The following is a 13,844-nucleotide window of genomic DNA, read 5'->3' on the forward strand; positions in this document are numbered from 1 at the left end:
CTAGACAAAGGGTATGGTGTGGTGGGGAAGGAGGTTTGGGGGGGCAAGACATAATGAGTCATTCAAGTGATGTTTCAGATCACGCGGTATCTGTCGCCTCCTCTTCGGACATTAGGAATGATCTGAGGAGGGCCCATATGTATTTGGGTCTAGATGTGGATTGGATCCTTCGAACATAGGCCTCTTCACAGTCTTGTGTGCTTATTAGGTCTCGGAGTCAGCATTGGTGCTTAGGGGGGTGTTTGGATTTCCAATTAATGAGAATGTTCCGTTTCGCCACGGCTCCCCCCACTGCGAATAGTCTACAGGTTTTGACAGGTGCCTTCCCGATATCGCCTAGTAGGTACTTCGCCGGTGTGACTGGGATGTTTGTATTTAGTATGTCATCCATGGTTGTCGCTACTTCTTTCCAGAATTGCTGAATTGGTGGGCACTCTCAGTACATGTGGATAGCTGCCGCAGTGGATGCTCCACATTTGAGGCAAGCCATTGGTTTGGAAAGGTCAAACTTTGAAATTTGGTCCGGAGTAATTGTCATGATTCCTGTCGGGCGGCGCTTCTGGGATTTGTGGAGATGCCATTGACAGGTGCCGTTACGTTCGACGGCCGTTGGGAAGCACCGCTCTAGTGTTTTTCCAAGATGGCCGCCGATGTTATTTAGTGTCGGGCTCGAGCAGCGTTTCTTCGCGTTGCACCTTCTCTGCTTCTCCCGGCTCGAAGGTTACGCTGTTTACCCCCGCGTTCTGGCTAGACCCCCCATCCATTGGACTTCTTTTGTTATTTCCCGCTTGCTCGCTTACCGGTACCCTGACCGGTCTCTCTGTGATCCCTCCTCTCTGCTTGGCTCCTTTGGTCTCTCCCTCATTGGCGCCTTGGCTTTACCATTCTTTGGTCCTGTGTGCTCCTCTTCATTCCTCTGGATAACCCTGTCCTCGCCTTCTCTGGAGGTGATTCTGCTTACCTGGGATTTCTCCCCCATTGTTCATCCGTCACTCTCAGCTCTCCAAGTTTGTTACTCCGATCATCCTCAACATCCCAAGACATCACCTCAGGCATCTTCCTGTTCTGGACTCTTATCGCAGGGTTTTTTCTGCCGTTGAGGCTTTTTCCCTGCTCAGGAGCCGGCTCCCGGGAGTTCCCGCTGTTCGGTTCCCAATCACCCGACAGCGTGGCATCCCTGGAAGCTCGCCCCTACTTACGTCAAAGAAAGGAAGGCAAGAAAGACGGCAAGGATCCAGCTCGAAGACTCCCAGGAAGAAGGTCGGTGGCACAAGACTACCCTACGGATACCTCAGGTGAGGAGGAAGGGAGGGAAGCCTTAAAAGTCTCTGACAAACCTGATAGTAATCTGCAGGTGGTTCAGGATTTTGAATTGGATAAGCCTGATATAAGCACTGAGGGAAATGGTTTTTGTGTATCTGCAGTAGCTCGTCCATTGCTGTTCATCTATCTGGATATTCAGGTCCCGTTCCCACTTGCTTTTCATTTAGTTCTTGGATGGCGTGTTAGCCTGGGATATCCTATAGAGCATAGAGACATTGCCTATACAGCCCTCCTCTGTCAGTATTTCCGTTAGGAATTTATGAGCTGGTGGTGCAGCCGGGAACAACGGCCACCTCTTCTTGCAGGACGCTTTCAGCCATTAATAATGTAAGGTCGTGGTTAGGCCTTTACCTGCTCTGTTTTGAATCTCTGCTACAGTGAGGAACCGGCCGTCAGGGAAGCGATCTCCAACCTTGGCTTGTTTTTCTGGGTCCCATTTCGATTGTATAGTCTGGTCCATTGTGGGTTCCAGTACTGGGTAGTGCCATAAAGGCAGGTGTGGCCAATATGGTATTTCACATCCAACTCTCTTGAGGATCTGTGCCCATGCTCTCACTGTCAAATATCATGCTCTTGAGGTTCAGAGGCAATGCAGCGAATTTTTCTGCATGTATGTGTGCACATTGTTCAGCGGTGTTGGTCCAGTATTTAGCGAAGTGTGCTTGAGCTGAATAGTAATATAGCTGGAAATCAGGGGCTGCCAGCCCTCCAGTGTCATAGTTCTCACATAATTTGGACCAGCTTAGTCTGGGCGTCTGTCCTCCCCAGACAAAACGAGTGGTGAGCTTTTATAGTGTATCAAAGAATTTTCTTCCTGGCCAGATCGGGATGCCGTTAAATAGGTATAGTAGCTTTGGTACTACTAGTATTTTCAGTAGAGATATGCGGCCATATAGGGACAGTGGTAGCTTGGTCCATGCGTTGAGTTTGCATTCTAGTTGTGGCAGATATGGGGCGTAGTTGTTTGCGAACAAAGACTGTTTGTCCGGCGCTATTATGATGCCCAGGTATCTTGCAGTGGTGGGGGACCACCGTATGTCAGACATGGCGGCAATCTGGATTGTGGACTCCGTCAGAGGGATGATTTTGGACTTGGCGCGGTTGATTTTTTACCAAGAATATTTGGTGAAGTCGGCTATGTCTCGTAGCACCGGTGCTAGATGAATGTCCGGGTTTCTGATGTAGAGCATCGTGTCATCTGCATAAAGTGAGATTAATTGCGGAGATCCCATTATACGCATCCCTCTCCATTCATGCATATGTTGCAGGTATTCTGCCATTCCCTCAATCGTTAGTGCAAAAATTAAGGGTGAGAGTGGGCAGCCTTGCCTAGTTCCTCTCTGTATTATGAACCTGGTTGATATCGTTTTGTTGGTCCGCACTCTGGCCGTGGGATTATGATATGAGGATTTTTTTGAATCGGAGGAAACCTGGGCCAAACCCCATTTTCCCAAAGATTGCATACATGAAGTTCCATGAAATAGAGTCAAACGCTTTCTCTGCGTCTAATGCAACTGCCACTGTTTGCGCACGGTGGTCCATTTGGGACGTAATGGCGAAGAAACGTCTGAGGTTCAGAGCCCTGGAGCGACCGGGAATGAACCCAGCTTGGTCTGGTTGTACCAGTTTGTTCATGTATGGGTTTAATTTGTTGGCTATGGCTTTAGCACAAATTTTAGTATCGACGTTGATGAGGGACAACGGTCTGTATGAGGAAGGAGAGTATGAGGGTTTGTGCGGTTTTAATAAAACTGTGATGATGGCTTCTCTCATTGATGGCTCCAATGTACCGATTTCCAGGGCTTCTTCCCATACTTCTAGGATTCGTGGGGCAAGATCGTCTATAAGGATTTTGTAGAGGTCTGCAGGTAGGCCGTCCGATCCTGGAGCCCTTCCAGCCTTGAGATCTTTAATCGCCTGTTGTATGTCTTCTAGGGTGAGGGGTAGGTCTATAGTACCGCTTTCTTCTCGGGTGAGCTTAGGGAGTGGGAAGGAGTCCAAATATTCATGCAGCTCTTCCGTTGTGACATGGTCTGAGTTTGTGTAAAGCTTGATGTAGAATTCTCGGAACACCTTATTCATCTTCAGGTGATCGACGTGCGTTGTGCCCTGTTCGTCTGTGATGCTGGTGATCAGTCTATGGCCCTGTTCAGTCCTGATGAGGTTGGACAGCAGTTTGCCAGATTTGTTGCCCTCGCCATATTTCCTGGCTTTGATTGGTTGCGCCGTGTACCACACTTCTCTTTCCGCCATCATCGTGAATTTGGCTAGAGCGTCATGCAGGATGGCTAGTGTCCCTGGTTCTGGGGTTTTAGTGTATGCTGCCTCTGTGTCTTTAATATAGTCTTCAGCAAGGGTTAGTTGGGTACGTATGTCTCTCAGTGTGCCGTGAACCTTGGAGATTAGGTGTCCTCTTAGCCACACTTTAAAGGTCTCGCAGATTGTGTGATGCGATTCGACTGAGCCTTGGTTGCGTTCGATGAAGTCATTCACCCCGGTCTGCAGTGGCTCGTGGAGCGAGCCATCTCGCAGGAGGTCGGGGGGCATTCTCCATTGGCGATGTTCCGGTGTGGTTGACCCAATCTGAATCTCGAGAACCACTGGGGAGTGATCCGAAAGTGTTCTGGGCAGTATATTGCATTCCTTCAGGTCCGGGGTGCTGATTGCAGAGCAGAGCCAATCCTCAATTCTGGAGCTCGACCCATGGACATACGAATGGAATGTATAGTCTCTGTCTATGGGATGCAATTCTCTCCAGGCGTCGCCGAGTGGCAGGGAGGACATGGCCTGTTTTATAGTGAGTGCTGCTTTCGAGTTCGGCTGTTGAGCCGTGGATGTCCTGTCGAGGGAGGGGTCGAGGATGGTGTTGAAGTCTCCGCCCCATATCACTCTGGTATTTTCAACTGGGGATATTAAAGAAACAATCTGCTGATAGAATTCAGGTGAGTCAATGTTGGGTCCGTAAGTGTTTATGATTATTGTCTCTTGCCCGTGTAGTGTACCCCATATTATTATAAATCTGCCATTTGGGTCTATTGTAGCTTTCTGCACTAGGAATCCAAGTCTGCAGTGGATCAACGTCAGGACCCCACGGCACTGTGATGAGTAATTTGTCGTGAATACCTGCGGGCCCCAGGATCGTCCAAGTGAATTAGACATATGCTCCGTGGTATGCGTTTCTTGTATTAGGAGAATATCAATTCTGTGTCTATTGGCATATGCACCAATTTTCCTGGCCTTGATAGGATTAAAGAGTCCCCTCACATTCCAGGATAGCAGTCTTGTGCCCCTAGTTACTTGTTGAGATGCCATTTGTAGTGGGTTAATGTCGAGTCTTTGTGCCCATTGTATTGTGGAGATCTGCTTCCCTTCATAGCATGGCCAGGTCTTTCTTATTATTATACCAGCATTCAGTAACTAAGTATTCTTTTCCGTGGTGCCTCTTGTTATGGAACTTTGTTCTACACAGGCAACTGGTCTGTTTCCCCTCTATCCCCCCACCCTCACCTTCCCCCCAATCAGGCGGTGTATCCCAAACAATCATTTGCAACTTCGCAAGAGTTACGTCAAACAAAAATAAAGTGGGTGCCGTGTATGGATCTGCCCCATTGTAGGACCGCAGCTTCCATGGTCACGTGGATCTGTGTGCTGTTCTTTTTACAGGAGCGTGTGCTGTGGGCCTGTGTTTCGTTTCCTGAATATTTGCTGGGAGCGTGGCTTTTGGGTCTTGTTTGGCATCTCCGGTATGTGGCGTTCAATGAATGCCATGGCGTCATCTGATGACTCAAAAAAAGGTGTCTTGCCTTTGTATTGAATACATAGCCTGGCGGGGAACAGCATTGCATATATTATTTTCCGCTCCCTGAGTACTCTCTTCACAGGGTCAAAGGATCGTCGAACTGTTTGTATCCCTATTGAAAAGTCTGGTTATATGTGGACACGGTTTGATTAGAAGGTTAGGGGGCCCTGCTCTCGTGCCAGGCGGAGGACCAGATCCCGGTCTCTATAGTTAAGTACTCTAGCTATAATTGTTCGTGGTTGTGCCCCAGGTTTGGGGAAGGGGGCCGGCACCCTGTGTGCTCTTTCCACTAGGAATTGTTTTGAGAATTGTGTATCTGGGAATAAAGAGTAGAGCATGTCTTCCAGGAATTGTTCCATGGGCACATTAGTTTTGCGCTCCGCGACCCCAACCACTCTTAGGTTATTGAGTCTAGATCGGGATTCTAAATCTTTGCATTTGTTCTGTAGTATTTTGATGTCTTTTTGGCTCTTACCGATGGTTTTGCCTTGAGTGGTTGAGGTGTCTTCCAGGTTAGAGACCCGATCCTCTTCCTCCGAGACCCTGGCGTCGACCCTCTTAATGTCAGTTCGGATAGAGGCGATGTTGTCTCCGATGTCGTCTAGTTTAGAATTGATTGCTGCAAAACCTTTCTCCATGGCAGCCATGTACAGAGCCATACTCTGTTTTGCAGGGTCCAGCAGGGGGTTGTTGGAGGATTCAGTGGGTTCTGCATTGTGATCCTGGTTGGGGGAGTTAGCAAATGCATCCATGGGTCCCCTCTTTTTATCTTTGTTTTTGGCGCCCCCGGCCATGGCTATATATTGGTTTTTGTATAGTGTTGTCACCGGATCAGGGGGTTAATGAGTACTGGCTGAATGCAGTTGGCGCCCCGTCTGCAGTGTTTGGTGCTTAGGTCCGTTGTTAGGAGATCTGCTCATCCATGATTTGCTGTGTCTCGGTATGTAGAGAGTTTATGAGGGAGCAGTGTAAGTCCGTATCCTGTGCTGAGCGTTGTTGCACTGCTTAGCTGTTGTTGAGGGGCTTGGTTGGAGAGGTTATAGCCCGTCTCATGTCCCAACTGGAGGCGTGGTGGTTATGTCTACTTGCGGGGCCTGGATATGGCTCCAGCTCATATGGGGCAGACTTGCCCCCTCATGTACAGTGAGTCTGATGGCGGGGGGGCTGTGTTCGGCGTCGCACCCCCGCTAACGGGCGGGGAGGCCCTCAGCGCGTTCCTTCATGGAGGACAGCGCTGGTCGTTGTTTTCCCCACGTACCTTAGTGGCTGCGATGAATTAGGCGTATTCCGGAGCAGCTCCGACGTCGGGGAGCGGGGCGCTCTGAGCACCGGTCTCTGTCGTGCCTCAGGCCCACTTCTACCTGACTCGGAGATCCGGAGGGACGGCCCCTGTGTCCGCCCAGTTTGTGGCAGGTCTGGGTGCAGTATGGCAGCGAGGAAGGGGGGTGGACTGGTCTGCAGCATACTTCCTTTGGGTGGTTTTGGCAGAATACTCACCACCCAGCAGGGACAGGTTGAGTAGCAGCAGTCAGGCTCCGTGGACGCTGCCAGCTAAACGACCCGAGCTCGGCCTCATGTGCAGTGCGATTTCGGCGCGAAAGCCGGCAGCCGTTAGGAAGGGTGCTCCACACTTCCGGCACCGTTTCCCTCGAACGGAGGGTCAGGTGCTCGCCTGACTGGCACAGGTTGTGCCGGAGATGTTCAGACACAGTCCTGCATATGTGGAACTGACAGCAGCAGCGCCGTTCCGCAGGATAGCGAGGACAGGACATTTTTTGCTGTGGAGCTCACAGGTCAGGAGGCCATCTTGTTTGGCGCATCACAGCACCCCCGCCCCCCCCACCCCCCCCACCCCCCCCCCCAGGATTCATATTTTAAGATCCCTCTGATTGTTCAATTCTTGAAAGGCCTTAATAATGTATATCCACCAGTCCCATTCAATGTCCCTGTTTTGGACCTCAATCAAGTGTTAAAGTTTTTAACATGCATTCCTTTTGAGCCTTTACACTCATGCCCTTTAAGGCTCTTGACATTAAAAGCCATTTTGCTTATTGCAATAACATCAGCCCGCAGGGTAAGCGAGTTGCAGGCCCTTTCCTGCAAACCTCCACATACTGTAGTCCATAAAGACAAGGAGATTCTCAAGGAAAAGCTTTCTTTTTTACCAAAGGTAGTCTCTGACTTCCATTTGTCACAAAAAATACCTTACCAACGGGCGCTGCGTGCGCTACTTATACTGATGATGTCGAACGAAGGCCCCTGAGGGAACTCGACGACACTCCACACAGCGCTCTCTGTCTAGAAACCATTCTGAAGCAGCTGATGCTGGAGAGATAATTATCATAAGATGAGGAATTCGTGAGAGCAACATCCAATCGAAAGAACGTTACCAGTTGTAAGTAACTTGTTAATCTCTAGGATTCATATTAAACACCAATTTGTCTTATATTTGGCATACTAATGCTGAAGTTAAAAGTGAAAACTTTCATCTGTTCCCTCTTAGAGCAGCAAAACCCTATTTATCATGTATTCACTTTAGGTTATTAGTCCAATCATTGGTATTCTCCCAAATCGATTTTAGAAACTGTTAATCAGTCTTGCTAAAACTACACTAGCCCCTTTAAGGCAGTTTTCAATGCTCCAGCACGTTTAATCTTTGATGCAGGCACATTTGAGCATATTACCCCATATTGAGAACTCTTCACTTGCTCCAGCTTGAACAGAGGATTCAGTTAAAGTTATTATGTATTACGCACAAATCACTTTATAACAAATCTCTGCTATACCTTACCGAAAAGCTCCAAGGGTACTCAAAGTTTTTGCTTTGTAGAGCAATTGCGTGGTTCAAATCTCTCAGATTCAAACGGTCTGTAACAATGAACGGGTCTTTTACTGGTGTTGCCGTGAAATAATGGAATATGCCTCCTCCAGAAATTAGAATGGTTGCAGATTATCTGAAATTTCAACAGGCTGTTAAGGCTTGGTTCTGGTGTCTACTCTTAATTAAACAGTTTTACAATAGAACATCTTTAATATTCTAAATGTTTATCCTATGTTCCTAACTGATAGTCTCTTTTGGTCTGTTGGAAAGCTTTTTCTTTGGTAAAACATATTAAGGTATGAATCTGTTAGGTTATATTTTTTAAAATGACTTTGAATTGTATCGTTATGGATTTGTTTAATGTTATTTTAGTGGGTGGTTGTAGTGCGCTCAGATACTTGTTTGTCTAGTTCGCACTTTATAAAACATGATAAATAAAAAGTGTTGTTTGCCTTCTGATATCATACCCTGAGTGCTTTGTCTGAAGGAAGTAGGGAGCAAGCAGGGAGTTTAGGGATCCCTAGCAGAATCCAAGATGGTCGAGCTCGTCTGTTGGCCTAAAGCTGTCCCCTCGGCTACTCTAACTCGACGACCTTCCCATGTCTGCCTACTTCAAAAGTAATCAGCATTCTGGTGTTAGTGTCCTTGTTATACCAAGACTGTCTTAGAAGAACTGGTTCCCAAGACACCTCCCAGGGAGGGTTTCTGTGCTCTGGAGATAAATATCAACCTTCCTCAGGGGATTAAAGGACAGCTTCTTGGGCAGGGTCCCACATGGTTGTTATGGGCTCACCAAGGGCAGACGGCTAATACACACCAGTGCAGCCTTGAGTAAGACACCTCTCCAAGCAGACACTAACATGCCATCTAGAGGCTTATGGCTTTATAATGGTGCAACTCAGCACCCGCCATTTCATAATTAATCATGGCATATATTTACAGTTTACAGTGTTCCATGGCAGGTCATCAGTAGGGGAGCCACATGGGCCACCCCCTCAGCTTTTTGCAAGCACTACTGTCTGGATGTCGCCTCTAGGTCAGACGCGGCTTTTGATCAGGCGGTTTTGAGAAACCTATTTGCTTAAGGAGGATCTTCTCTCTACCCTAGGGCTACACTTAGTTGTAATCGCCCATACACTATGGAGGAAAGAGGACGGGACGTAAGAGTAATGAATAGTTACTCACCGTAGTGACTAACATACTCTTAGTCCATAGTCCCCTTTCCTCCATACGTCCCATCATCCTCCCCCCTAAATAATACTGGTGTCATTAGGCAATGTTGCATTTTGTCGACACGTCAATGGGGACTGAGTGGCACCAGTGGGCGTAGTCAGGCGAGCACATGCTCCCAGGGCCGCGCCCCCGCACGCCTCTAAATTTAAAGGGGAAGAAGGTTTTTCTGGTGAAAAAGGTTCCGTCTCCTGTCCCTCCCAAGGGATGCCCGTACAGTATGGAGGAAAGGGGACTATGGACTAAGAGTATGTTAGCCACTACGGTGAGTACCTATTAATTACTATGGGTGAGGATTGGGCCGGGGACCCACCAGCCTCGGGAGGGCCGGCTATACCAGGAGCACCCGTTTTATTTGGCCAAAAAAACAATGTTCAGATTTCTTTTTTATTTTGGGGTCGCAAGGGCGTACCATGGGTTGCAACAATGGCCCCAGGGGTCGCAGTTGTGACCCCCTGGCAATCCCTAAATGACGTCCCTAGAAGTGAGATATTCAATGCAAAGCAAGTTATAACCATACTAAACAAAGCAAATACACAAGGGAGCATAGAAAGGGTGACCTAAATACAAGTATGGGCAAGCTACTTAAGCTACAGTCATTAAGTGTAAGCAGCCTTAACTCTTAAGAGATGCAGATTGACGAGAGAACTTAGCTGACAAGAACCAGGCATTGTTATGCTTCCAGGGACTCGTCAGAGTAAAAGCGTTACCAAGCGTCAAAGGAGTAATGAATACCACCACACAATTTCATGCTAATATAGTGTCTTGATTCCTGCCCCTCATGTCCCCAGCCCTCCAAGATGTCAGGCTGGAGCCAGGCCACAATCACCTACATGGCCCTCAAGGGCCTCTCCATCCCTCCAAAGACCCGCTTGGAGTCAGACTTTGCGCTTGTGGCACCAGACTCACTCACTCCCATAGGATAACATTGAAGATTGGACTTGTAGTGCATTGATGGGGACAAGATAGATGCCTCCACATATTTCAGTTCCCAGAACTGCATGTGCAGTCTAGTCTTTTGGGTGTGGTTCAGCCCAGAGACACCTGGGATACCCAGAGACTATTTAAGCCACGCCCAGGCTGAGAAATATGCTTTGTGTTTTCTGCACCTGCAGCGTGACACTCACCGTGTTCGGATCGGTCTCCAGTAGGCCTGCATCTTCTTCTGCGCTCAGATCCTACAAGAACACCGTTAGGAACAGCCTTACCTTGCGGCGCTTCTGCCCATCATTCATCGCTTCTTCTGTTCTGCGGGCATCTTCGGCGGTGTCATTCCCTTCCCGGCACGCCGCTTCCTAAGGAAAAGGGAAAAGAACAGAAAAGGGCATTAGTAAGCATTCAGCAAATCTTCGCTTATTTTTAAAGACTGTACGAGCTTCAAACGCTTACCTGAATCCCAGCCGCTATGGGGGAACTCTGTCTCCGGAACTTCTCATCCATCTGCAAGAGGGAAAAGACACTCCAGGTTAGCGTGGAAACATCTAGAGGCGCTGCATAACGCGCTTTCTCACCGCATTTCTTTCTTCATAACCGGCATCCACACTGAAAACATTGCGGCACCTAAAAGACACAGAAAAAGAACCCAGTTCAATACAAATACGAAAGGGTCGCATCGCGCTCTCACTCAACTTCAACGCTACTCATCTCAGCAGCAGGTCGCCATCCCCGGACGCCGGCCATCATCTAAGGAAGTAAAGGAACGAAGTAGGAGAACTGTTCAAAAGACTACTTACCTGTCGGACTCTTGCCAGTGAAGTAACTAGGCAGCAACGAGCCCGCATCAATCAACGCGCCCCTGCACTGAAAGCAGGACGGAGAGCACACTTTCCAAGAAAACAAGGTGAGCTGTGGATCAAAGGGAAGGGTTGGACCCCGGGGAAGAAGGGGTTCAAGCACACAGAGACAATGGGGAGTTAAACTCTACCAATCCTGTGTTTCAGGTACAGTCTCCAGTCGAGTAGACTCCAGGGAAGGGTTCGAGGTCGTAAGAGGTCAGAACAGGCTGGGTGACGTCCCCGTGGATACCAGGTGAGCGTTACATATAGATGGCAGACAACTGGTGGTGGCAATGCTAATACATACGTTAGCTTTTAGAGTAACTCTGTCTAAAATAAACACAGAAGGGCGATATAGAATGCTAGCAGGGGAGATAGATAATAGAGAGGTCATGCTGTTAACAATCTATGCATTCAATCGGAGACTTTAAGTCTTTATTGAAGAATGTCTGGAGGAAAAAGGGCTGGGAAGTCTCAATGTGGCTATGGACTTCAATCTTGTATATGACCCTATCAAGGACAGATTGTCAAATAAGGTTTATCATACAGTAGGTGCAATGTCAGCAAAACTGATGTCTAGACTTTACAAAATGGAGCGGTGTGATGTGTGGAGAATGGTTAATAAAGATTACTCAAGCTTACAGCTCAGGAAGTCTTGATTCTATTAAAGACACAGAGGCAAGCATTGTGTTTGGCTTCCTTTATTGCTACTCTCCAGTAGCCCTTTAAAACATTACAACTATATCGAAAACCTAATCAGAAAACTGCAAGAAAAGAGTACTGTTCCCCTTAAGTCTCTTCTTTATAGTAGTTTTCTTGTCTGCAACTTTAAGCAATCAGGACGCTCTCCTTCACCACGAGCCGCATCCTGCCTGGGCCCCTCCCTCTTATTTTGGGTTTCCTGAAACGGACACTTCCACATCCCAACAAACTCCATGAATGGAAAAGAACTATGCAAAAAGTCAACTGAAGTCTCTCCCGCTAACTGAGCATGATCCATGCCATAGATACTTCCACGCATTAAAGATAACTGCCTCCCATCCAAAAATGATGCTCATCAGTTCCTTACCTGCAGTAAGAGCAAAACTATAATTATCAAAGGGGAATATGCTCTCTCTCCAGCTGTATCTCAAATACAATTCCTTAACTTCCATATAGATATTCTATGAGGGATAATGTTCGCCTCTGTGTCATTAATAGAATCAAGACTCTCTGGGCTGTATACTTATCACACAAAGTTGCACATTTAAATTTGGGATAAATAGTCAGCACACTTAATATAACATTTTTCAAAAAATGCATTGCAAAATATATATTGTGTGATTGCCGTTTTCTGCACATAACAATACAATTAACCCATTCATATATTTACAACCAGCATGATGGATATAGAAAATGTTTAAACAAATAAATGAATTACATATATTTTAACGACAGCCATTAAAAGTATGACGGAAATGTCAACATATGTTTCATGTTCTTGATTTCTTTTGAATAATTAATCGGAGCAACCGCTTGTTGAAGAAGAAAATGGCATTTCAGGATTTGTCTATGTATAACAATGCACTGTCCCATTTGGTGGTGAAACTCGGCTCTATCTCCATCTGGGACTGCAGACTCTCCTTTTGCAAGCTGCGGAAGGGAAACAAATGCCTATAATCTTCATTCTATGTCCAGACCGGCAGCGAGCATTATGCTTGTACAAAGCACCCCATAACTGTTGCTACAATAGTAGATACAGGTTTAAAGTAAAACATTTTAAACGTGGAATCACTCGAACAATCAGCAGATTTAAGGATATCCTGTAATTAAACACCTGCTGTCAACACTTTGGAAGCTGTAGCACCTCTTACTGAATGCACCCCAAACACTGCCATATCAATACCTGCCAGGGACATTCTCTCTCTTACCCATCTAGCAATGGTTGCTAAAGCTACGGCATGAAAAGGCTTCTTACGCACTATCAAAATCTGCGAAACACCATGCGGCCTCACTTCCACTGTTCTCTCTTCATTATGTTTAATGCGTTGTGCTATGCATAGCTTAGAGTACTTGGAAACGTATGGACAGGATATCATATATATATATATATATATTGCTTGCGTATGTTTCCATATTTGGCCGATGCAATTTCTCAGTGTATGGTTGTCATCTGCTGACCAAATGGTAAAGGGCACCCCTTCAACAGCAGCTACTATTTCAACTAACAGAATGAGCACAGCTCTATGCGGTCACCTACACCTTCACCTTCCACTATCGCAAACATTCGGAAGTTACTTCTTTCCACACCCACTTCTCTTCACACAGGGCACAGCGGTTGCAGTGTCGATGAACAGTTAATCAGCGGCTCAATGTTTCAGTCTCTAAAAAGTGAAACGCTGTAGGACAAATGCCTCCTCACGAGCTAAAACTGAAATTAGCTGCTGTAATAATGCTACTACGCAATCGTATGCCATCACGTGGACTCTGCAGTGGAACAAGGTTGACAATTACGCGTCTACAAAGACACATCGTAGATGCCTATGTGATTGATGGAACTTAGATACTATTCTTACAATGCGCATACCTCTCATTCCATCTGATAAGTTTAGCATTTTCAATGCCCATTAATAAGGCACAGAGACCTACATCCCCTTCCTGGAAGCAATCCGTGGTAATTCCATTATTTAAGAAGGGGGACAGAAGTGACCCTATGAATTTCCGACCGATATTGACCTTTATGATCTGCTAGAATGGCATATGTTACGGCCTTGAACAGTTGGTGATTGAATAATTTCCCTTGGTACGCTGTGCTACATTAAAGGCTACCCCTTCCGGATAAAACACTATGCCGTTCACTTTCAGCGCTTTCACGTCTGATACCCTCCTGCATGACACTAGACAGAGCAACATGGCC

The 13,844-nt window shown here is 46.9% G+C and overlaps 1 protein-coding gene across 6 annotated transcripts in view; it reads left to right on the top strand.

Annotated features, from left to right (window-relative positions):
* PARG (poly(ADP-ribose) glycohydrolase) overlaps positions 1-13,844 on the top strand; it is a 2,316,516-nt gene that overhangs the window by 999,641 nt on the left and 1,303,031 nt on the right. The window lies entirely within an intron of this gene.

The sequence above is a fragment of the Ambystoma mexicanum genome, chromosome 8 (genome assembly GCF_040938575.1).
Source record: "Ambystoma mexicanum isolate Mex_15411 chromosome 8, UKY_AmexF1_1, whole genome shotgun sequence".
Taxonomy (NCBI): Eukaryota; Metazoa; Chordata; class Amphibia; order Caudata; family Ambystomatidae; genus Ambystoma; species Ambystoma mexicanum.